Source organism: Bos taurus, chromosome 5, assembly GCF_002263795.3.
Source record: "Bos taurus isolate L1 Dominette 01449 registration number 42190680 breed Hereford chromosome 5, ARS-UCD2.0, whole genome shotgun sequence".
NCBI lineage: Eukaryota > Metazoa > Chordata > Mammalia > Artiodactyla > Bovidae > Bos > Bos taurus.
The window spans coordinates 65745809-65770809 of NC_037332.1; the positions used below are offsets into that span (position 1 = coordinate 65745809).

The following is a 25001-nucleotide window of genomic DNA, read 5'->3' on the forward strand; positions in this document are numbered from 1 at the left end:
TGGGGCTTATAAATGTGGGAGAACATTCTGGTGTTCCCTGACCTTTGGCTCAAATCAGGGCACGTGTTCTTCCAAGTAGACTCAGTTCACCAGGCCTTGGCATGCAACGTCATTAGTTTGACTGTCTGAATGACCATGGTCAGCTTGGATCCAGTTAATGCTGAAGATACTCAGAAGTCTTTAGCTGTTGGGAGCAGATGTAGCAGTGACTTGAAAGGAGTAAAATAAGTGAGAAACAAAAGTTGGAATTGGCCATTTCAAATCTCATCTGCAGTCAGTGTGAATGGCAGATGAGGGCAGGTTTCCTAATGAACGGTCCTGAGACTAATTTGCTTCCGAGGTTCAGAGTGGAAGGATAATGCTTTTCCTTGGAATTCCCTAGACTTCAGCCATTTCTGTGTCTTCTTTGCGACTTTTGTGATGCTCTTACTGCAATTTACTGAATACTTGTCAATGACTTAACTCTCTTTATCCATTCATCTGCTGAGGAACATTTAGATTGCTTACATATCTTGGCTATTGTAAATAATGCTGCTATGAACATACGGGTGCATATATATCTTTTTGAATTATACTTTTGTGTGGGTATTGCCCAGGAGTGGGATTGCTGGATCTTCTGGTAATTCTATTTTTAATTTTCTGAGGAACCTCCATACTGTTCCATAGAGACTGAACTTTTACGTTCCCACCAACAGTGTAGGAGGGTTCCCTTTCCCCACACCCAGTTTAGCATTTGTTAACTTAACTATGTTTATTTTAAAGAGAAACTTCTTCTCCCACTGCTTCTTCTGGACTGCCTGGTTGGTAAATGGTGTTACCATTCCCTGGGTCGCTCAAGGTAGAAACGCTCTGCTCCTCACCCCGACCTAATGCTCTGTTAACTTCATCTCCTATGTACAGGGTTAAAAGATAATTATCATCCAAACCAGGGCATTCTGTAAATAAAAGTGACATTATTAATAAGTGTGCCAGAAATAAACTGGGTCTGTCAGAAGCAAATGGGGACTGAGTTGTTAATCATCTCTATGGCCGTGAATCCTCTTCCTCCTTTCCATTCCTACCATCACTGTCTTAGTGCAGGCCTTCATAATTATTTGCTTGGACTAGTGCAATAGCTCACTATAGTTTCCTTTATTTCATTCTTGGTTCTTTTCAACACATGTTACACACCACACATACATACACATGTGTTATACCAGCCTCTTAAAATCCTTCAGTAACTCCCCATAGCTTCAGGATAAATTTCAAATTCCTCAGTATGGTTTACCAGGCTCTTCACAGATCTGGTTCTTTTTTATCCTTCCAACCTGTGAGCTCATTTATTTATTCATTCATTCAACATTTATTGAGAGTTACTCTGGATTGGCACCATGCTAAGTTCTGGAATATAACAATAAAGAAGATGGCTTTCTGCCCTCAAGGTATTTATAGTGGAGAGGAGAAACAGCCAAGGAAACACTAGAGTAAAGAAAGAAAAATGGGCAGTGGTGAAGTACTGCCCTTCCTGACCTCACTGCTCAAGGGACCTGGAAGCTTGATAGAAATGCAGAATCTTAGGGCCCCAACTCAGCCTCACTAAATCCAAATTTGCATTTTAATAAGACACACGTGATTGGAGTTAACAGTAGTTTGCAACCCTGGGTCTGTGGGACCATGCTAGTGGAAGAGCTTGGTTTGGGTCCTCAGGGAGGGTCATGCCCCGAAGGAGACTTGAAGGAGGAGACAGTCTGCTCAGTGGAGGTGAGGTGGGAAAAGGATTCACCTGTGCTGTGGCACTGAGGCAAGAGAACATCTGCTGTTTGGTGGGAATTGGGCTTTCCTGGTGGTTCAGATGGTAAAGAATCTACCCGCAATGTAGAAGACCTGGGTTCGATCCCTGGGTCAAGAAGATCCCCTGGAGAAGGAAGGAAATGGCTACCAACTCCAGTATTCTTGCCTGGAGAATTCCATGGACAGAGGAGCCTGGAGGGCTACAGTCCATGGGGCTGCAAAGAGTTGGACATGACTGAGTGACTAACACCTTCACTTCACACATTGTTCAGTATTTAGATTTGAGGTGGAAGCCTCATCTAACTCAGAGATACCCTTATTTAAGGAAGAAATTTGATCAATTTCAGCATATCCATTTTTTATTTGGGCCTATCTGGAAACTGTGATTTAGAATGTATATTTTAATTCATAGAGACAAACAATAGAATAGAAGTGACTAGGAGCTCTGTGCGGTGGGTGGGGTGGGAGGTGGAGAGGAGAATGGGGGATTACTGTTTAATGCGTACAGAGTTTCTGTTTGGGATGATGAAAAAGTTCTGGAAATGGACTGTAGTGATGGTTACACAACACTGTGAATATACTTAATGCCACTAAAACTGTATGCTTCAAAATGGTGAAAGTGGCAATTTTTACATTGTGTATATTTTCTTGCAGTTAAAAAAAAAAAGAAAAAGAATCAGTACTTTTTTTGTCAAAGATTTTATTTTCAAGTTCCTGCTTTGACACCCTAGCAAGTCAGGTAACTTCTTGGAACCTCAGCCTTTTTGCCTGTAAAATGGGAATAACGATATTACCTGCCTCATAGACTTGTCATGAAGATTCACTGAAGCAAAGCCCATAAGGTATTGGGGAGTATGTTGGGTTTTCCTTATGCCCATTAATGACGCTTGCAAAGTATGTTCTTCTTTTGTCTATTAATTTTTTTTTTTTTTTTGACTGCTTTGGGTTTTTGTTGCAGCTCTCAGGCTCTAAGAGCAGGTGGGCTCAGTAGTTGCTTAGTAGTTTGAGGGCTTAGTTGCCTCACGGCATATGGGATCCTAGTTCCCTGACCAGGGATAGAACTGTGTCCTCTGTGTTGGAAGGCGGATTCTTAACCACAGGGCCACCGGCGAAGTTCCTTGAAAAGCATGTTCTTATATCTTCAGCACAATGCCTGGCACAACTAATCCTCTGCATCACTGCTATTTTCACTCCTTCCACATCCTCTTTGAGGTAGCTGTAGCTACACATTAGAATCACCTGGAGAGTTTTGTACATCTCTAGTGCCTGGAACAGCTAAATCAATTTCAGGAATTGAGCAGAAGCATCATTATTCCAAGTGATTCCAGTGTGGAACCAAGGCTGAGGAACTCTGCTCTAGCGTGGTTCACAAACTTTAGTGTGTACGGGAATCACCTGAAGGACTTGTCAAAACAATTTCTCGGTACTCTTCCCTTCTCCAAGTTTCAAGTTTAATAGATATATAACAGTCTCTCACTTTATTCATCTATCTGGTGGCCCTTTCCTTTTGTTTGGAGTCTACCCACTACTTAACTTCTTGCAAACCCATCACTCAACTGAACAATAACACTTAACAATTAACACTTCTCTTAATGCTTGCCAGTCACCTACTTCAGGCCAATGGTCTCAATATTTGCCAACTGTGGCCTTAGACACAATTCACCACGTCTCAAAGTTCTCCTCCTTTGAACTCAGAGTCACTACTCTGGGTAGTGTTGTCCTTATTTCTCTTTCCTTCTCCCTCTCCCTCTTGGAAGTAGGGATTCCCATGTGGGACACCCATGACCATGTTCTGGGTTTCCTATATTCATCCCTTAAAATGAGCACAGTCTTAGAAGTGAGATGGACATGGGTTTATATCTTGCAACCTGGGAAGTTCTCACAGTTTCATTTTCCTCATTGGTGAGTCTTGCATGATGAGAATAGTACTCCTATAAACGATAAACACGTAACACCCAATGGTTACAGTGTTTTACCTTTAAGAGCATGGTAAAATCTTGACCTTGAGGAGAACTCCAGGAGTGGTGGGACTGACCTATAGGATGCAGAGGGCAGAGCCAGGGATATCAAAACCACAGTGTGGAGGAATAAAGCCAAGATTTACCAAAGAGCAAGGAAATGGGCCCAACCAAGGATTTTCCAGGATACCTGGGCAGACAGGGAGGTGAGAGATGGGCTCTGGGAGAAGAAACTGACTGAGAGATTCCCTGTGACCGCATTAACGTGTGAGCCTGCATACAGGCATGTGCACAGGATGGGGTGGTTAATAGTGCTATCATGGGCTATGGAATGACCCCAGAAGACACCCGCAAGGGGATTTTGACCCCATCAGTGTGGAATTCAGTCCCTTTGGCAAGAGACAAAGTGATAAACCTGCTACAGTTTGCACCATTTATTATGGTCATGTGCAAAACACGACCACGGGGCGTGACGCAGAGCTCTTGTTACAACGAGACGAGGTCTCTGAGTGCTGTTTCCCGTCGGTGATGTTATTCAGCAGGATGGCTCACATGTTGAAATCTGAGACTCCTTGGGTGAAGCACCCCTCTGCAGGCTGTACCAGATGTTGCTTGTGTAGCTCCCCAAGCCCAGAAAGATGAGTTAATCCTTGAAGGAAATGATTCTGAACTTGCCTCAGACTCAGAGGCTTTGATCCAACAGGCCATGGCAATAAAACACTCGGCTATCAGAGAGCTGTGGGTGGTAGTCCCATCTCTGAGAGGGGAACAGGGCCACTGGCCGCCGGCTGCGTTCCGGAAGGCCTCCAGATGCAGAGAGCCAGGAGCAGAGGCCTCACTCAGTGTGATGTCGTGAAAATCCTGGACTTTAAACACATGTAGTCATAAACGAAAACTTCCTCACCCTTTACAGACCCCACTGGAGTATCACACTCTCCAGGATGCTTCTCGGGAATGTTCCAGGCCTCACTGACCCCACTCACTTTCCTTTACCCTCGTGGTCCATAGCACACAGCCTACCCCTTCATGATTCTCCAAATACAGTCTTCTGCCTTCAGTTAAGCGGTAAGTTCCTAGAGGTCCTAAACCAAGTCTAATTTGTATTTCTTTGCATCTCTGAATGTCTAGCATTCTAAGAGCATTGTGGTCATCATTTCATCCTTAGGATCCAGCATAGTACCTGGCACAGAGCATATGCTCAGTAAGTGTTTATTAAATGCTTATGAAATGAATGGAATTGTTGGTTGATAGCAAAGCTGAGCTGGCATGACAAAACAAATAAGAGAAGGTGTTACAGGTACCTCTTGTTTGCCCAGCACCTCACCCGCCTTCTTCCAGAAGTTTCCTCATTCTTCACCCATCTTTGCGGTTCCATAGGAGCTGCCATGTTGTTTGATGGCTCTCTGGAGTTTGTCTGACTTAACACTACTTCACTGAGTCCTTCTAGGGGGGTTTTCACCTTGGAACCAGAGGCAATGTTAAGCTAATCTCTTTTAGGTGTCCAAAGCTATGTAGCTATACTGGTGCATTTAAGAGCTATGGACCCCCATGTTTTTCACTACCTGGAGAAAGGTGATGGCTAGCTAAAGGAAACATGTAAGTAAGAATGTGAAGGAATGGAGGTACAGAGACAAGAAGAATAAACGAGAACCCTGATGGTCTTGGAGTTCTGTGGTTCAGTGTTTGCTGTGTCCCAGGCGTATGCCTGTCTTTGGGTTTCACAGGTGTCACATTATCCCTCATAATGGCCCCTTCTTTTGCTTCAATGAGTTTGAGTTAGTTCTCTGTCATTTGTACCCATACAAGTCCCAACTAATACAGAAGCTCCTGTTCTGTGGTAGAGATAAAGACTCCATCAAAAAATGAATAAAATATCATTATGCCACATTATGAAGTTTTGAAAACAGGAATATTTCAGAATCTCCCATCCTCGTTTGTGATTTTTAATAAATCCCTCTGATATCCCACCCAGAGCTTGCCCAGTTCTGAACAGAGGGAAGGCACAGGGAAGCTACAGTTTCTAGCAGGTTGATTCTTTATTTTTCATTTTGGATGACTTTTTAAAAAGTTTATTTTTGGCTGAGCTGGGTCTTCATTACTGTGAAGGCGTTTCCTTAGTTGCAGCAAGTGGGGGCTATTGCCTAGTTATTGTGTGCAGGCTTCTCATTTCAGTCGCTTCTCATTGAGAACCATGGGCCTTAGGGTGGGGGAGCGGGCTTCAGCCATTGCAGTTCCTGGCCTCGACAGCACAGGCTCAATAGTTGTGGCTCATGGGCTTAGTTGCTGCAAAGCACGTGGAATCTTCCTAGATCAGGGATCGAACCCACGTCTCCTGCACTGGCAGGTGGACTCTTTTTTTTTTTCCTTTCTTAAATTATGAAAGTATGAGAACATGTTTACAGGAGACTTGGAAAACATAGGACAAAGTTACATACAGTTTCATTGTATATTACAATTATTTTTTTTTAATTAAGATTTTTAGTTAGAGTTTCAATATCAAATTCTCGAAAATTAAACTGTACGGAAAAGTAGAAGGATATAGTAGACCTGAAAAGCAGCATGAATCAATTCAACATAAATAAGATTTATATGGGTTTCACACAAGAGATGACTTTTTATCTATGTGTGCATTTGCATTTGCTGAGAATCAGATGCTTGGGGCTGCAGGGCCAAGTGCCTATAGAATAGTGGGCTCTGAATGGCAGTCAAGGACTAGACATGAAAGGATGGTCTTCATGAACAGGGGTGATGGAAAAGAGCCTTTGAGCAGCTCCATACAAGACAAGATGCTGCTAGAGACTTACTAGTACCCACATTGTCTGAGCTTCAAATCCAGGTAAATGGCCCAGTGCATAAGCAGGAACTTGTGGCAATAATGGGAGAAGCTTATTTGATGTTGGGTCCCTAGCGCTATGGCTCTGGTGACCATATTTGTAGAGCTAATCTTTAGCATCAAACCCTTCTCTAGACACACTGGTCTACTTATTGCCACCCAAATAGGCCATGTGGATCTTATCCTTGGTACATCTGCTCACAAAATTCCTGGTGCCAGATAGCTCTCCTTCCCTTACTTCACCGCCTTCTGTTCACATTAAACTCATCCTCCAAGGTCCAGCTATCTTATTTTCTACAGAAATGACTTTATTCTAATCAGTCACATCTGGCATTTCATCATTTATTCTAAGAATGGTAAATATGTGCAGTATAACCTCATTCATACGCCTCATTCCAGGAAAACATCACCAAATGGTATGGGTGCTCTCTTTCTCCAAGACTAAGAACATTAGAATTCTTCTCCACGTAGCGCTTGAGGCAGCTGCTGAAGGCTCACGGCAAGTGACACGAGACCCAGTTGCTCTCTCTGTTCCATTCCCTCATACTGTTATTTGTAGTTTCTAACTGTGCTTGTCTTCTATCACCAACTGGGCTATTAAGTCCTTCAGGACAAGAACAGTAATAGTAATAGTAACAAGAATCTTAATAATAATATTCACAATCATGATAACAAAAACAACAATAATAGTAGCCACAAATACTTTTTAAACGCTTACAGGCGCCGACACCCTACTAACTGTTTTACACATGCAGTCAGCCCTCTGTATCTGGGCTCTGCATCTGCAGATTCAAACAGCCTTGGATTTCAACTGGTTGGCTGAATCTGCATGGATGTAGAACCTTGGGTGTGGAGTTCTGACTGTACTACCCATTTATATAAGGGACTTGAACATCTGCAGATTTGGGTATCTGTTGAAGGTGAGTGGGTGGTAGAACTAATTCCACATGAATACCAAGGAACAACTGTATTCTCTAATTTAACACTCAACACAATTCTGTAGATGAGGGATTAGTGTTATCTCTGTTTTATAGACAGGGATTCTGAGTTTCTTATTTGTTTTATAAATTGATTTTTAAAATAAAACTTGTAAATGTTTTAGTGTATGGCATGGTGATTTGATAAACATATGTAGTGAAATGATTACTGCATTTAAGCTAATTAACATATCTTTTCTCATAGTTACCTTTTTTGGTTATTGTTAGTGAGAGCACCTGAAATCTACTGTCTTAGCAGATTTCCAATAATCATTATGGTATTCTTAACTACAACCTGAACATTAGATCTCTAGACTATATAACTGCAACTTTGTACCTTTGACCAATATCTCCCCACTCCCCTCACCTTCCCTCCCCTGTTAACCACCATTCTATTCTTAACTCCCATGTATTCAACTACTTCAGATTCCACATTTAAGTGAGATTATGCAGTTTTTTTCTGTCTGGCTTATTTCAGTTAGCATAATATCTTTCAGGCTCATTCACATTGTTGCAAACAGCAAGATTTTCTCCTCTTTTTTTTTTTTTTTAAGCTGGATAATATTTCACTGTATACATTGGGTTGACCAATATATGGAAAACCCGAATAAACTTTTTGGTCAACCCAATATATACACTATAATTTCTCAAGCCTCTCATCTGTCAATCAACACTTAGATTGTTGCCACATTTTGAGACGAAAGATGATAAGTAACTTGAATGTGGCAGAACTGGAATTTGACCTCCAAGCCTTTACTCTTACCCAACATGGTATATCATCTTGAATCTTCCAAGAACCAGAAAGTCATGTGCATCATAAGTATTTGCTAAATATAGGGTTGTTGTTGTTTTTTTAAAATAAAACAATCAGTTCAGTTTAGTCACTCAGTTGTGTCCGACTCTTTGGGACCCCATGGACTGCAGCACGCCAGGCTTCCCTGTCCATCACCAACTCCTGGAGTCTACTCAAACTCATGTCCATCGCATCGGTGATGCCATCCAAACATCTAATCCTCTGTCATAATAAAACAATGAGGTTCTTCAAAAGAGAGAGTGAAATTGAATTGAAAATAAAAGAAGCAATTTCTCCTCCCAAAGAGTTGGAGCATTCTTGAAAGGGGTTTCTTGCCCAATGTCCTTGGCTGAGGGTGATGCCATTTCGCATTCCACAAACAAACACACTTCATGGAAACAGGAATACTAAGGATCAGCTCTGGGGAGGAGATGGACACTCACTCGGGTGAAGAAGCAGCTCTGAGAGCCTGGGAGCCTCCTGGTGGATCTTCATGGTGGCTCTGCCACCTCTCAGCCTCTGGCACCTCTCTGAGACTGTAACCTCATTTGTAGAAAGATTCATTGAAACTCAATGAGCACTTTTCTGAAGTCTTCTCTGAAATATTAGCCCTACAAGAAATTCATACATAAAGTGGTTCTTGTTGTCAGATGATATTGAGAAACTGCATTTCCTCTGGGGAGACACACAATCCATGTTCAATGATCTGAGATGACCAGCCAGAAAGAACCTGCTTATCTAGTATTTAATTAATGTTAATTTTTTTATTTTAATTTTTTTTTGGCCATGGGATCTTAATTCCCCAACCAAGGATTGAACCCATACCTCCTGCATTGAAAGCACAGAGTCATAACCACTGGACCACCAGGGAAGTTCATAATTAATGTTTACTTAACCCAGTGTTTCCTAACACATTTTGGTTTCACATAAAACTGCTAGTATTTCTCAGAACTAATACCCACATTTAGGTAAAAACAATTGGCTAAATATTTTCTAAAGAGCCTTCCTAAAACCCTCTATGTCTAGAAATAATAATATAACTTGACTATAAACTGCCCTTCAGTGAATCAAAGGTGGAAGCATAGTTTCAAAATTTTGAGATTTCTTTGTCAGCAAAGTTTTCAGGGTAAGATAACTTGCTCAGGTTTAGCCATTCACCCTGCCCTGTGAGTTTCTGGAAGTGGACGATAGGGGGCACTAGTAGACTGCAGTAATGGTCACCCCTCCACAAACAGCAGGAAAGAGGAACTGTAGTTGTAGCAACCAGAGCTGTTCCTTTTCCAGGGCAGTGGAAAGCTACTGAGAGTCAACTCCTCTCCCTTTTGGGTCTCTCTCCTTCTCCTTTGGAGAAAAAATTGGGATTGAATCAGGATAGATAACACTGTACAATTGCCCTTTACCTTTCTATGTACAAAATCATATAAAGCAACTCTTTCCAACTGCTTGTGGTTGGTTGTGTTCACTCTGGGGCTTTGTGTTGGTCGTGTTCACTTTGGGGTTGTGTTCACATTCATCCATGGAAGTTCTTACTGGACTAAATATAGAGCCTATGAGTTGAAAAAGGAATTCTTTCTTTAATCAATTCTCTCATTAAAAAAAAAAATTGTACAGGTGAAGAAAAGAACAAATTTCACAAAGATATAAAAAGTTCTTTGCAATTAATATTTTTCTCTAATCTTTGGGTGCAAGGCTTATACAGTAAGCCTTTTCAATGATGTGGCTATAAGAGACTTGGAGGCAAATGGGATATACATAACTCAACTTTTTCTCACTTATCCCCTCTTTGTCCTCATTTTCCTATGAAGTAGGACAAAGCGGGCAGGCTTCCCTGTCCAAGTCAAACACAAGAGATTGGAGTGACTGGTTCTAAGTTGATATTTTCATTTTCCCAACATCTTCCCTCACTGTTAACTCCCACCTCGGCCCCGGGCTGCCTCTATACAGAACCCACCCCTTAGGAAAAAAACTTTCCATGGGTTACACAACTTTTTCTTCAAGAAAAGCATAAATAAGATTCAGGAGTGTAGCCCACAGAAACTAACAAAAGACAGAGAAATCAATTTCTGCAGATAGAAATTCTCTACATCCCGGCTCAGACGAACTTTGAGCTTGGAGAGTCTTCAGCCTTCACCCTACTTCATCTGGTTGTGTGCACAAGGGACCCGAGTGCCCAGGCCATACAGGGAGGTGTGCCAGCCTGGCTGCCGGAGCTTCCTCCGCCCTCAAGCTGGACCCCAGACCCCAGCCCTTAGGTCCCAGGCACTCATCTCTGCAGGCAGTATGGTGCACAATCAAGAAACAGCTACATTCCTCCCTGATTCTCCCCACGTGTATGCATGCTAAGTCACTTCAGTCATGTCCCACTCTTTGGGACCCCAAGGACTGTAGCCCACCAGGCTCCTCTGCCCATGGGATTCTCCAGGCAAGAATACTGGAGCACGGCTTCCCTGGTGGCTGAGAGGCAAAGAATCCACCTGCCGATGCAGGAGACACATGTTCAATCCCTGATCCAGGAGGATCCCACATGCCTTGGAGCAATTAAGCCCGTGTGCCACAACTACTGAGCCTGTGCTCTACAGTCTTTGAGCCACAACTACCGGGCCTGTGAGCTGCAGCTACTGAGCCTGTGCGCCCTAGAGCCTGTGCTCCACAATAAGAGAAGCCACTGCAATGAGAAGCCCATGTACTGCAACCAAAGAGTAGACCCCACTTGCCACAACTAAAGAAAGCTTGCATACAGCAACCAAGACCCAGCACAGCTAAAAATAAATACATACGGAAATAATCAAAACAAAAAAGAATACTGGAGTGGGTTGTCATTTCCTCTTCCAGGAGATCTTTCTGACCCAGGGATCAAATCCAAGTCTCTTATGTCTCCTGCATTGGCAGGTGGATTCTTTACCATGCTTACCATCTGAGAAGCCCTGATTCTCCACCCTATATGGAGCACCTTGCTTTCGACCATCCCATTCTTGTCCCAGTGAGGACAGTGGAGACAATGGAACATGGAGGGTGATGCTGGCCAGAGGGCAAAGGTCAAGTTATGTGCCTGATATTTTGATCCATCTTTACCACTGGCCTCTCTCAGACAGGAAGACTGGGAAACTTGAAATTAGGCAGTTGAAGCTACTCAGAAAGTTTTCAGAGCCTTAGAATTCTAGGAAGTCCAAATCATAGTCACAAAAGAGGGAAAGATTCATGAGTAAAGGATGAAATGGCAAACACAACATGGTAAAGCAACCATACTCCAATAATAATCAATTTTTAAAAAGGATGAAATGAGTGAAAAGGGTCATCCTTTAACAAGGATGAAATAAATTGAACACCTCCCCTTTTATTGGACACATTTTTTTTCTTTAGAATTTTATTATATTTATTTTTTGGCTGTCTTGGGTCTTTGTTGCTGCACAGGCTTTTCTCTAGTTGTGGAGGGGCTGTTGCTACTTCCTAGTTAGGGAGCACGGGCTTCTCATTGCTGTGGCTTCTCTTGTGGAGCAGGGGCTCTAGGGCACGTGGGCTTCAGAAGTTTCGTGGCATGTGGGCTCTGGAGCATAGGCTCAATAGTTGTGGCACACAGGCTTAGCTGCTCCGTGGCATGTGGGATCTTCCTGGATCAGGACTGAACCCACGTCTCCTGCATTGGCAGGTGGATTCTTTACCTCTGAACTACCAGGGAAACTATATTTTTCTTCAATCCCACAGTCACTCTCAGAGTTAGGCATATTATAATCTCCTTTTATAAAGGGAGGGAGGGGATCTGAGTGGTTAAGGAAATGGGCCCGAATCACTGAACAAATGAACTCAGTTTTGAACTCAGGTCTGTGTTCACAGCTCAGAACCAGTACACCATTACTTTCTGTTCTCAACTCCTGTTTTCTGCTATAATAACATTCAATTCATATCCTCTAAATGTGAAAGATTTTTTTCCTATACTTTCTTCAAGTTTGCAGAGATAACTATATTCGACAATGACATTTGTGTCCACCTTTCATAGTCATTGGAGCAAGCAAGTTCCCTAACTTAACCCTGCACCCCAGATGCAATAGGAGCCCCTGCCTTGCCCTCGGGGAACTTGGATAATGGCTACAACATTCCAGTGAGCAGCAGCTCCTCCAGTCCTGCTTCCAAACTGCTTCTGTTAAAAGAATTGTCAATTCAAAACAAATGTGCTGTCATGAAGTCTCACTCCTATACCAGACGCTCAGCTCTGGGCCCCTTTTAAGGTGAGTCTGAAATACCAAATTGCCAACATTCACTGGATCATGGAGAAAGGGAGGGAGTCCCAGAAAACATCTACTTTTGCTTCATTGACTATGCTAAAGACTTTGACGGTGTGGATCACAACAAACTGTGGAAAATTCTTAAAGAGATGGGAATACTAGACCATCTTACCTTTCTCCTGAAAAACCTGTATGCAGGTCAAGAAGCACCAGTTAGAATTGGACATGGAACTGGTTCAAAATTGGGAAAGGAGTAAGTCAAGGCTGTATACTGTCACCCTGCTTATTTAACTTATATGCAGAGTGCATCATGTGAAATGTCAGGCTGGATGAATCACAAATTGGATTCAAGATTGCCGGGTGAAATATCAACAACCTCAGGTATGTAGATGATACCACTCTAATGGCAGAAAGTGAAGAGGGACTCAAAGAGCCTCTTGATGAGGGTGAAAGTAGAGAATGAAAAAGATGGCTTGAAACTCAACATTAAAAAGAATGAGATCATGTCATTTGGTCCCATCACTTCATGGCAAATAGATAAAAAGTGAAAGTAGTGACAGATTTTATTTTCTCGTTTTCCAAAAGCACTGCAAATGGTGACTGCAACCATGAAATTAAAAGATGCTTGCTCCTTGGAAGGAAAGCTATGACAAATCTAGACAGTGTATTAGAAAGCAGAAACATCACTTTGCTGACAAACATTCATACAGTCAAAGCTATATTTCTTCCAGTAGTCATATACAGATGTGAGAGTTGGACCATAAAGAAGGCTGAACACTAAAGAATTGATGCTTTCAAATTGTGGTGCTGGAGAAGACTCTTGAGAGTCCCTTGGACTGCAAGGAGGTCAATCCTAAAGGAAATCAACTCTGAACATTCATTGGAAGGACTGATGCTGGAGATAAAGCTCCAATACTTTGGCCACCTGAGGCGAAGAGCTGACTCACTGGAAAAGACCCTGATGCTGGGAGAGACTGAAGGCAAAAGGAGAAGGGTGTGGCAGAGGATGAGATGGTTAGATAGCCTCACTTACTCAATGGACACGAATCTGAGCAAACTCTGGGAGACAGTGGAGGACGGAGGAGCCTGGCGTGCTAAGGTCCATGAGTCAGACACAACTGAGTGCCTGAACAGCAGCAATAGAAACAACTGAAATATCACTCAGAATCAGGCCCTGTTATCCAGACTGCAGCCAGGATGGATTGAGGCTTCTGCCACCATTCCTGGGCTGAGCCCTGATCAAATCCTTTCTTTAAAGTACAGTCCAGGGTTAACATTTTATGGGATCAAATACTTGGCCTATTCACATCTGAGCTGTCAGTGACCAGAAAACAAAATTTCTTACTTGGAGAATTTGGGCACCCTTTTTGATTTTTTACCAAAAAATAATTTTTAAAAAAAAATTTTTGTGTTATAGAAAAATCTAGCCTGGGGATTCCTTTGCAAAAGATGTATGTGTCCACTATATTTAACATGGATAACCAGCAAGGTCCTACTGTAGAACATATGGAACTCTGTTCAATGTTATGTAGCAGCCTGGATAGGAGTGAGGGTTTGGGGGAGAATGGACACATGTACATGTATGGCTTCATCCCTTTGCTGTTCACCCAAAACTATAATAGCATTATTAATCAGCTATACACCAATACAAAGTAATAAGTTCAAAAGAAGAAAATGTATATGTGTCAGGCATCTAGAAAAAGAGAACATGTAGCAATATAACAACTTGCATTTAAGAGCCAGTGAAGGCTTTCAGAAAATGTATGGAATTTGGAAGTAAAAAACCTGAGTGTGAATCCTATCACAGCCCCTTATTGCTTAATCTCTCTGGGCTTGCATTTTTTTCTCTGTGGAATGCAAACAATAATGCCTACATACATAATACATAGTTCATATATAACTGTTGAAAAGATTCCTATAAAGTACTTCATAAAATTTAAAACGATACTATTATTGGTATTGCTGCAGCACTAAACAGCCTGCATGTGATTTGAGAGGATAATGTTCAGTCTTGCTCCCTTGGGACACACTTTTATTCTGGGTGTTTACTGTCTGCCAGGCCTTACATGTGGAGAAGGAAATGGCAACCCACTTCAGTATTCTTGCCTGGAGAATCCTGTGGACAGACGAGCCTGGTGGGCTGCCATCTATGGGGTCGCACAGAGTTGGACACAACTGAAGCGACTTAACAGCAGCAGCAACAGGCTTTACATGTTTTCAGGTTCACAGACTCTAGCTCATTCCTACAACAATCCTAGATGGTTGATGCTGTCTTTAGCATCTACATTTTATTTATTTTAATTTATTTATTTGGCTATACTAGGTCTTTGTTGCGGCATGTGGGATCTAATTCCTCAACCAGGGATTGAACCCAGGCCCCCTGCATTGGCAGTTTGGAGTCTTAGCGCCTGGACCACCAGAGAAGTCCCTAGCATCTACATTTTGTAGCTGAGGCCAAGAAGTGAAGCAAAATCTCTGTGGCTATGAGCTAATAAGTGATTGAGCCTAGGCAGTCTATTCCAGAATCTATTCTTTTAAGCACTGTATCAGTAAAGTCTCACTTTGGAGGTAAGTAATAGAAACTCAAAATAACACTGGCTTGGGACTTCCCTGGTAATCCAGTGGCTAAGATTCTGTACTCCCAATATAAGGGGTCCAGTTTCGATCCCTGGTCAGGGAATTAGATCCCACATACCGCAACTAAGATCCAATGCAGCCAAATAAATAAATTAAAATATTTTTTAAAAATAACACTGGCTTAAACTAGATAGAAGCATATTTCTCTTTTATGCGAAAGTCCAGAGGTTGACAGTTCGAGACTAAAGCAGAGATTCAGCTCCATACAGTGCTCAGGACTCCTAACATGTTGTCTCATTCTCAGCATCTGAAACAGAGGCTAGAGCTTCAGTTGTTATAATCCATCTGCTTTCCAAGCAGCAGGATGGAGGAAGGCACAGGATAGAAAAGGGATAAAACACATGCCAGTTGTTGATTGTGGACTGTTCCTGGGTATGGCTATATGACATTTCTGCTAATATCTCATTGAACATAATAGCAAGAGGGCTGGGAAATACAGTCATTATTCTAGATGGCTTTGTGACCCATGGAAACCAGAGGGTTTGATTACTGAAAGAAGGGGAGAGGCAGTTAAGGGCTAGTGGATGTTTGGAGGAACAGTGGCAGATAAAGTTGGAGAGATGGGAAGGGGCTGGGTGATGAGGCCCTACAGCTCACCACTCAGCTCACCAGTCTTTGGGTTCATCTCCCATTTGAGCATGTACCAAGGGAAGGCAGGGATGTCCCTTGAAAACCACCACTTGTGGCCATTGACTGGCCCTCAGAAGCTTTGTAATAGGCACTCCCAGAATACAGTGCAATTGTTCCCCTTGGTGGTGGACTTGGGACTGGTTCCAGTCTCAGCCTCATTAGCTCATTAGGTTAGAATGGGGATAGGTGGCTTCTGATTCATGTTTCCAGAAAGTCCAGAAAGAGGAGGTGGGGTAGGAGGACCCCAGGACAGACTACACAGCCACTAAATGGCCTTTGGCTGGCATCTCTGAATCTCTAGAGAGAGCCTGGATGCCACATGCTGGAAAGTGACTTCACTGTTTCCAAAGATCTTTCTCATATACTATTTCTCTTGGAACACATAATACCATGGTGATAGGGATTGCTCTGCTCCCTATTTTTCCAAGGAGGACTAGAAAGTCAGAATCTTATGTGATATTCAGTAGGATGAGGGGAGGTCTTAGAATCTGCTTTTTTTTTTTTTCATAAGCGTGCCAGGGGTTTCTTGCATGTGTGATCAGTCATGTCTAACTCTTTGTGACCCCATGGATTGTAGCCCACCAGGCTCTTCTGTCCATGGGATTTTCCAGGCAAGAATACTGGAGTGGATTGCCATTTCCTGCTTCAGGGGATATTCCTGACCTGGGGATCAAACCTGTGTCTGATAAAACCTGCCAATCTGCATTGGCAGGCAGATTCTTTACCACTGTGCCACCCACAAAGGTGATTCTTAGGTTGAAATAACTCTGAGAAACTGGTCACATCTTGGGAGGGTGCAGATGAATCAGGAGACCATGAGCTCCATGACGACTTTCAGGTATGTCTTTTGTCATTACCGCTGCATCTCCACCTGTCACATTGCAGGTACTCAATAAAAACTTGATGAAAGGATGAATGAAGACAAATTTAGGTATCCAGACTCTTGGATTGGAGAAAGCAATGGCACCCCACTCCAGTACTCTTGCCTGGAAAATCCCATGGGCAGAGGAGCTTGGTAGGCTGCAGTCCATGGGGTCACGAAGAGTCGGGCACGACTGAGTGACTTCACTTTCACTTTTCACTTTCATGCATTGGAGAAGGAAATGGCAACCCACTCCAGTGTTCTTGCCTGGAGAATCCCAGGGACGGGGGAGCCTGGTGGGCTGCTATCTATGGGGTTGCACAGAGTCGGACATGACTGAAGCGACTTAGCAGCAGCAGCAGCAGCCTCTTGGATACTACTGTTGGGACCAGCCCAACAATGAACTGACCTGAGGGAGTGGTGCAACAATTGGTGTAAGGGCCTTAGACTTAAGAAAAGACGAGGTTATGCTCTTGTCATTTCAGATGATGGACAACAATATTGTATACCAGGAAGACATGTTAAAGAAAGGAAAGAAGAGGACATGGTTCAACATCGATCCTCCTGGAGAGCCACCAGTGATGGGGATAACAAGACTGACAATCAGCAACTGCCCCAAACCGGCTCCAAGGACCAGCAAGGCCAAACTGCCCACTTGGGGTCAATTGGAGAAATTTGACCATTGAAGGGGAAAAATTGGTCAAAGAACACGGACAGCCTTTAACCTCAGCTACCTTGTTCTTGGCTATGTTACCTGTGGTAACTACCACGGTTGGTGCCAATCATACTTATTGGGCATATGTGCCCAATCCTCCCCTCAGTTCAGTTCAGTTCAGTTGCTCAGTCGTGTCTGACTCTTCGCGACCCCATGAATCGCAGCACACCAGGCCTCCTTGTCCATCACCAACACCCAGAGTTCACTCAGACTTACGTCCATCAAGTCAGTGATGCCATCCAGCCATCTCATCCTCTGTTGTCCCCTTTTCCTCCTGCCCCCAATCCCTCCCAGCATCAGGGTCTTTTCCAATGAGTCAACTCTTCACACGAGGTGGCCAGAGTACTGGAGTTTCAGCTTCAGCATCATTCCTTCCAAAGAAATCCTAGGGCTGATCTCCTTTAGGATGGACTGGTTGGATCTCCTTGCAGTCCAAGGGACTCTCAAGAGTCTTCTCCAACACCACAGTTCAAAAGCATCAATTCTTCGGTGCTCAGCCTTCTTTACTGTCCAACTCTCACATCCATATATGACCACAGGAAAAACCATAGCCTTGATTAGATGGACCTTTGTTGGCAAAGTAATGTCTCTGCTTTTCAATATGCTATCTAGGTTGGTCATAACTTTTCTATTAAGATCAATTATGTGGGAGGATTCTTCTGTTCCAGTCTTCATAAATGGCTCTTCTTGGTTACCTGGACCTTTTGACCTGAGCCTTCCTTTAAAACCAGAAGAAGAGGGCCGACATCTTTCAAATGTTAGTGTTAATTATACTGTGGGAAGAGATCTTACCCCTATATGTATGGGAGTGGAAACTCATTGTCTTAAAAGAGGATTACAAAGTTGGCTATCTATAGTTAAAGAACCTTAAGTGATCAAAATTCATTTTTTTCTTATTAGAAGCATTTTCCTTATATATCACAGAAGAAAATACTTCTATGTTTCTGCCCCATCTACCTAACTGTATTATTTCTATAAAATCAGGAATAGAACGTTGGATACAATGGAAATTTTGTTAAGCTAATATTGGACATATTATGGCCAATACTTCTGATGGAGAAATTATTGATTGGAGTCCCAAAGGAGATCCTCTGGATAAAAATAATAACTTGGATTTGCCTATATTGTTAAACAATACTTTAGACTCCATGAATAACATTGTTAATAGTTCTATATATTGGCATGGAGGGAGTTTCTCCCCTCCCTTACCTCAATTACCTTATTTGCCTTTACATTCAGAATTATTGAAAATATCAGCTGCCTTCCAACTCATAACAGCATGGAAGGGGCAATTTAATTCAACAGTATCCGGTCATTCCTTACATTTTGATAAAAATTCAACCCATTGGATTAAAGCATGTGTTCGTTTACCTTTCATATTTTTGATAGGACCTACTTTTATAATGCCTCTTCTGGGTTATTCACTTGTCAAAATTGTTCCTTTTACACTTGTATCAATTCTTCTCTCCAATTTCAGAATGACTATTCTCTATATATTCTAAAAACCAGATCTGGAGTATGGCTTCCTGTAAAAATGAACAGACCATGGCAGGATAGCCCCACAGTCTATATTGTAGAAGAAATCCTTAAGAAAGTGTTAAAACACACTGAATGGTTTATTGGACTGTTAATTGCTGCTATTTTAGGAATTATTGTTATAGCTACTACGGCAGCTGTAGCAGGAGTGACGTTACATCAGAGTGTACAGACTGTGCACTCTGTGCAAGAATGGCACAAAGATTCTGAGGCTCTTTGGTCTACCCAAAGACAAATAGATGGAAAATTAGCTGCACAAATGGCTGATTTACAACAGGTTGTTATACCGCTAGGTGGTCAAGTAAATAGTCTGCAAAAACAGATTCGTCTTAAGTGTGATTGGAGCGTTACTTCTTTTTGTGTCACTCCTCACAAATATAGTGAATCTTCATTTCACTGGGACAAAGTTAAGCAATACCTCTTAAATTAAGGTAATCTATCTCTGGATATTAATAACTTACAACAAGAGATTATGGAAACTTTCTCTCAGAAACTACACCTTTTGCATGGATCTAAACTACTGGATGGAGAAGGCAGTGGCAACCCACTCCTGTACTCTTGCCTGGAAAATCCCATGGACAGAGGACCCTGGTAGGCTGCAGTCCATGGGGTCGCTAAGAGTCAGAGGTGACTGAGCAACTTCACTTTCACTTTTCACTTTCATGCATTGGAGAAGGAAATGGCAACCCACTCCAGTGTTCTTGCCTGGAGAATCCCAGGGACGGGGGAGCCTGGTGGGCTGCCGTCTATGGGGTCGCACAGAGTCGGACATGACTGAAGCGACTTAGCAGCAGTAGCAGCAGCAAATTACTGGAAGCAGCAGCAGATGTAATTTCTCAATTAAATCCCATTCCTCACTTGAAAACTATCGGAGGATCAATGGCTGGTTTTATGTTAATTTTTATATGTCTTTTTTTTCTGTTTCTACGTAGTCTGACATCGACCAAGAAAGTCGACGGACAACAACAGCAATTAGCGACTATTGCTTTGGCTTCTATGATCAACAATAATCACCAAAAATAAGCTTCAAAAAGTAAAAAAAGGGGATATGTAGGGAACATGCTATGCACAGGCCTGTACTATAATTAACAGGGCTTCTTTGAAAAATAAGAATGACTTTCTCATCACCCCCAGGTGAAGGGCTGGGAGCAGTAAAAAGTACATCGCAGAAAAACATCTTGAAAACAAGAGGTTGAAGTACTGATATGACTGATGGAAAACCATTAGTGACTGTTCTCGTAACCAGAGCCTTGAGGGGATTGCTGAGAAAGGTTGTCACTAGCTGAAGAGCTAAACAGAGTCATGAAAGGCCTGAAGGTTTGACATTGAGGACTGTGCATTGTATATCTTTATCCCCAATCTGAGATTGTAAAAAACAGATATCTCTAGAGCATGTACAAGGAAGTAGATGTTAGCAATAAAAAGCAGGCAAGGATTAGGATCTGAGCCTTTGCCTGTAAGCGGCATCAGCTCCCTGATCCCCACCTTATTTCTGAGTCTTATTTTTCCTTATTCTTTTGTGGCACCGTTCCCTCAGGTTGGTTCATTGTTGGGCTGGCCCCAACATACTACTTCCCCTAGTGCCCTGGAATAAACCTAGAATGAGCTTATATTTTTCTATGCTTAGTGCTGACAAGGTAGGAAATAACTACTATTAAAATCTCCATTTAGGACTTCCCTGTGGTCCAGTGGATAGGAAGCCTCCTGCCAATGAAGAGGACATAGGTTCAATCCCCGGTCTGGGAAGATCCCACATGGCGTAGGGCAACTATGCCTGTGTGCCATAGCTACTGAGCCCATGCTGTCTAGAGCTTGTGCTCTGCAACAAGAGAGTAACTCCTGCTCGCCGCAACTAGAGAAAGCCTATGCACAGCAATGAAGACTCAGTGCAGCCAAACAAAAACAAAAAAACCAAACAAAACCCCTCAAACCCTCTATTTAGAAGCGGTAACTAAAGTTAAATGACTTGCCTAAGATTATAAAGATAGGAAGGAAGCACTAGAACTAGCATTCAAATTCAGGCTCTTAAATATCATGCTCTTTTGTTTCTCTCATAGAGAATAACTACTCCATGTCAGGAAATTTCCCATAGCACAAATCATTCCCCATGAAACAGAAAGTCTATTCCATAGATATTTAACATAACAGTTAACCTGATACACAGATATGAGTCCTGTCATTTGACACCAATGTTATAGAAAAGTTCCACTCCACTTCATAGCCTATTTGCTTGTATTGAAGTGCCAAACTAGATTGCCGGAGAGCAATGTATATTGACCTTGAATGTTGACTTTACTAGTGAGCACACATCTGTTTTTGTTAATGGGGACGAGGGCAATCAGAGTGAGCTGTCAGAAGCAGACATTCCTGACGTGGAATTCTCTTCCAGTCTGTGAAGTGTTATCTATCATCCCTTGGGCTGGAGAGCAGGTTGTCAGTTTAGACAGCAGCCTGTTGAACCCTGAAGCTTCTGGACTCTTCTGTTCTTTCAAAAGAGGCCTTGTTTCTTCAGGGCCTTCAGCTGAAGTTGAATCTTAAAGGAGATGTGAGATTTTTGTGGAGTGACTACTTCAAAAGGACCCCAAGCAGGCTTGGAACAGTAACAACGGCTCTGCGGGAGTTCTGTCTAAACACTCCTTTCTTTTCCAGCAACAGATTCCAAGTACAGGAGCTGACCTCTTTTCTGATCTGCCTTCTCAGGGTCATGTCCCCCCTACAGCTCTCCTTTGCCCACTTTTGTATCCACTGTCCCAGCTCTAGCTTGTGTGGGGGAGGGGAGGTTGTCCACATTGGGAATGATTTCCTTCCTTGACTGACATTCCTTTACAGACCATGTGACACACACATTGCTCAGCGTTGCCTTGTAACGTGTTGGGCATTAGCAGCCTTCATGTGTTTCCTTGCAAGTTCCCCATTTGTCTTCTATGCAGGGCGGTCAGCCCTTATACTGACTGACCTCTATAAGACAGGCACGTAGGTCAGTTAGCAGGTTTTGTGGGGACTTGGCTTTGTCACTCAGCTACCTTACCTGAAGTGTTAGTCACAAGTCCAGCTCTTTGTGATCCCATGGACTGTAGCCTGCCAGGCTCCTCTGTCCATGGAATTCTCCAGGTAAGAATACTTGAGTGGGTAGCCATTCCCTTCTTCATGGGATCTTCTCAACCCAGGTCTCCTGCATTGCAGGCAGATACTTTACCGTCTGAGTTACCAGGGAAGCCCTTACCTGAAAGAAGAGTTGATGACAGGACTGCATGCTCCTCAGAGGCAAGCGATTGTGACTGGGTTTGGGATCTACTCCACCACTCCAAGCGATGAGAACAGTTGTTGATTCGTCAACTGACTAAAACTGTATCCCCTGACATTTTGGTAAAGTGAAGCTTTTTCAAAGAGCAGTGTACGAAAAAACAATGGAGCTTTGAGGTGTGAATCCAGAGAGTCTTGACAGTAAGTCTGCTAATGAGGCGGTATTCATAGTCTGATTTCATATTTCTTTTCTAACTCAATAAAAATGTGATTTTTTTCTCGGTTACAAAAGAAATATGATGACTTACGGTTCAATAATTCCATATGCAATTTCTTAGACTTTTGACATTTATATCCTGCTGTGAATAGTTACACTGCTTATCATCTGAGATATCTGCTCATTTCACTGGGAGAAGCTTTTTATTATTATTATTTTTTAAAGCCAGAATTTTTATCCCCTGACTAATCGTTGAAATCCTTAAGAGGAACTGGATGTTGCAACAGCCACTTGCTTGGGTTTAGGTGTTGCTCTTTCATGGAATCCGTGCCTGAATCTGAGGTATAAAATTTTTAGGTGCCTCATTCGACCAGCCCCTGTAGTATTTTGTCTTTTAGCTTTAGCACTCCAATTATACTTTCTCTTTCGCTTGGTCGGGTAACCACACTTGCCATGGGTCTACTTCTGAAGGTGGTAGGCCTTGGAGCCACAGCAGCCGAGACCAAAGAGTGGGAGAAGCATTTTGAAATACACGTTACCTCTGGTCATCCCAGCCATGTCCCGTCACCTCTCTATCCCCCACACACCACCTATAAGTTTCCCAAATTATAACTTGGTCAAATCAAAGGAACTAGAGGTTTGCATCTTGGGCAAACAACAGGTGGTTAAAGATATGAACCGGAGGGGACCTGCACCCACTCTGATGCCCTTGAGGTAGCTGGACTTGAATAAGATACGTCTACGTGTGAGAATTGGACATGACCTTCAAGGTCGTGGGAACCCAGATGGACTTAGCTCTTCCTGGAGCTTCCCCTGTCTAAGCTTGCAGGGCAATGAGCCATCAACACCGAATCTCATATCTTTACACTGCAGAGGTCCAGATTCTCCACCACCCTGGAAGCTAGGAAAGATACCTGGTATTGAGCTTCCTGACAATTTTGTCCTTTGGGGCACTCAGATTGGATTTAATTTAATGTAGAAAAATAAGGAAATACTATCATATGCACTCTGAGTGTGGTGTAGGAATTTTTAACTATGAATAATACATGAAAGAAAAAGTCAACCTCAATTTCAAACAAATTAAAATTTAAATGAAATTTTTTTCTGCCCTGTTAAATTAGTGCTGTGCTTAGTTGCTCAGCCATGTCCGTCATGTCCGACTCTTTGTGACTCATGGACTGTAGCCCACCAGCCTCCTCTGTCCATGGGATTCTGTAGGTAAGAATACTGGAGTGGGTTGCCATGCTCTCCTTCAGGGGATCTTCCCAACCCAGGGATCAAACCCAGGTCTCCCACATTGTAGGCGGATCTTTTACCATCTGAGCCACCAGGGAAGCCTTGGTGGATGTTAGATTAGTAAAGAGATTTTTAAAAGCTCGCACTTGATAGTAAGTGAAGGTACAGTGAAATGGGTACACTTGTCTACTTTCATTAGACATATAAATTGATGCAATCCTTGGTCTCATAATTTGGTAATTATTAAGAGGCTTAGGGACTTCCCTGGTAGTCCAGTTGGTAGGACTCTGTTCTTTCACTGCAGAGGGCACAGGTTTGATCCCTGGTTGAGGAACTAAGATCCTGCATGCTACATAGCTAAAAAAAAAAAAAAAAAAAAAAGTACTTATTAAGAGTCTTAAGTTTTGACCCAGTAATTCTTTTTCCACCAATTGATTATAATTAAGTAATCAGAAATGTGGATAAGTATTTACGCACAGAGATATTCATGGTAGTGTTTTAGCTGTAATAAATGTAATGTAATGAATTAGGTAACAATGTGGCTCTAAGAGCAAGAAAATGGTTAAATAAATGATGACACATCAAGATTTAATATTGAAGTAGTCATTTTCAATTAAATTCAATTCATTTTAGTTGCTCAGTCATGTCCGACTCTTTGCGACCCCATGAACTGCAGCATGCCAGTCCTCCCTGTCCATCACCAACTCCCAGAGTCCACCCAAATCCATGTCCATTGAGTTGGTGATGCCATCCAACCATCTCATCCTCTGTCATCCCCTTCTCCTCCTGCCCTCAATCTTTCCCAGCATCAGCGTCTTTTCAAATGAGTCAGCTCTTCGCATCAGGTGGCCAAAGTATTGGAGTTGCAGCTTCAACATCAGTCCTTGCAATGAACACCCAGGACAGATCTCCTTTAGGATGGACTGGTTGGATCTCCTTGCAGTCCAAGGGCCTCTCAAGAGTCTTCTCCAACACCACAGTTCAAAAGCATCAATTCTTCTGCACTCAGCTTTCTTTATAGTCCAACTCTCACATCCATACATGACCATTGGGAAAACCATAGCCTTGACTAGACGGACCTTTGCTTTTCAATATGCTATCTAGGTTGGTCATAATTTTCCAAGGAGTAAGCATCTTTTAATTTCATGGCTGCAGTCACCATCTGCAGTGATTTTGGAGCCCCCCAAAAATAAAGTCAGCCACTGTTTCCACTGTTTCCCCATCTATTTGCCATGAAGTGATGGGACCAGATGCCATGATCTTATTTTTCTTTTTTTTTCTAATTTTATTTTATTTTTAAACTTTACATAATTGTATTAGTTTTGCCAAATATCAAAATGAATCCACCACAGGTATACAGGTGTTCCCCATCCT

The 25001-nt window shown here is 42.6% G+C and overlaps 1 protein-coding gene and 1 non-coding gene across 2 annotated transcripts in view; both read left to right on the plus strand.

Annotated features, from left to right (window-relative positions):
* DRAM1 (DNA damage regulated autophagy modulator 1) overlaps positions 1 to 19799 on the plus strand; it is a 62861-nt gene extending 43062 nt beyond the window's left edge. Inside the window, exon 8 of the transcript XR_003034588.2 lies at positions 17166 to 19799. The gene's annotated coding sequence lies outside the window, so the exon portion shown is untranslated. The remainder of the gene's footprint in view (positions 1 to 17165) is intronic.
* A 4089-nt stretch (positions 19800 to 23888) lies between these two features.
* TRNAE-UUC (transfer RNA glutamic acid (anticodon UUC)) lies at positions 23889 to 23961 on the plus strand. The gene has a single exon. It is a non-coding gene; the product is annotated as a tRNA-Glu (tRNA).
* Positions 23962 to 25001: the final 1040 nt, after the last annotated feature.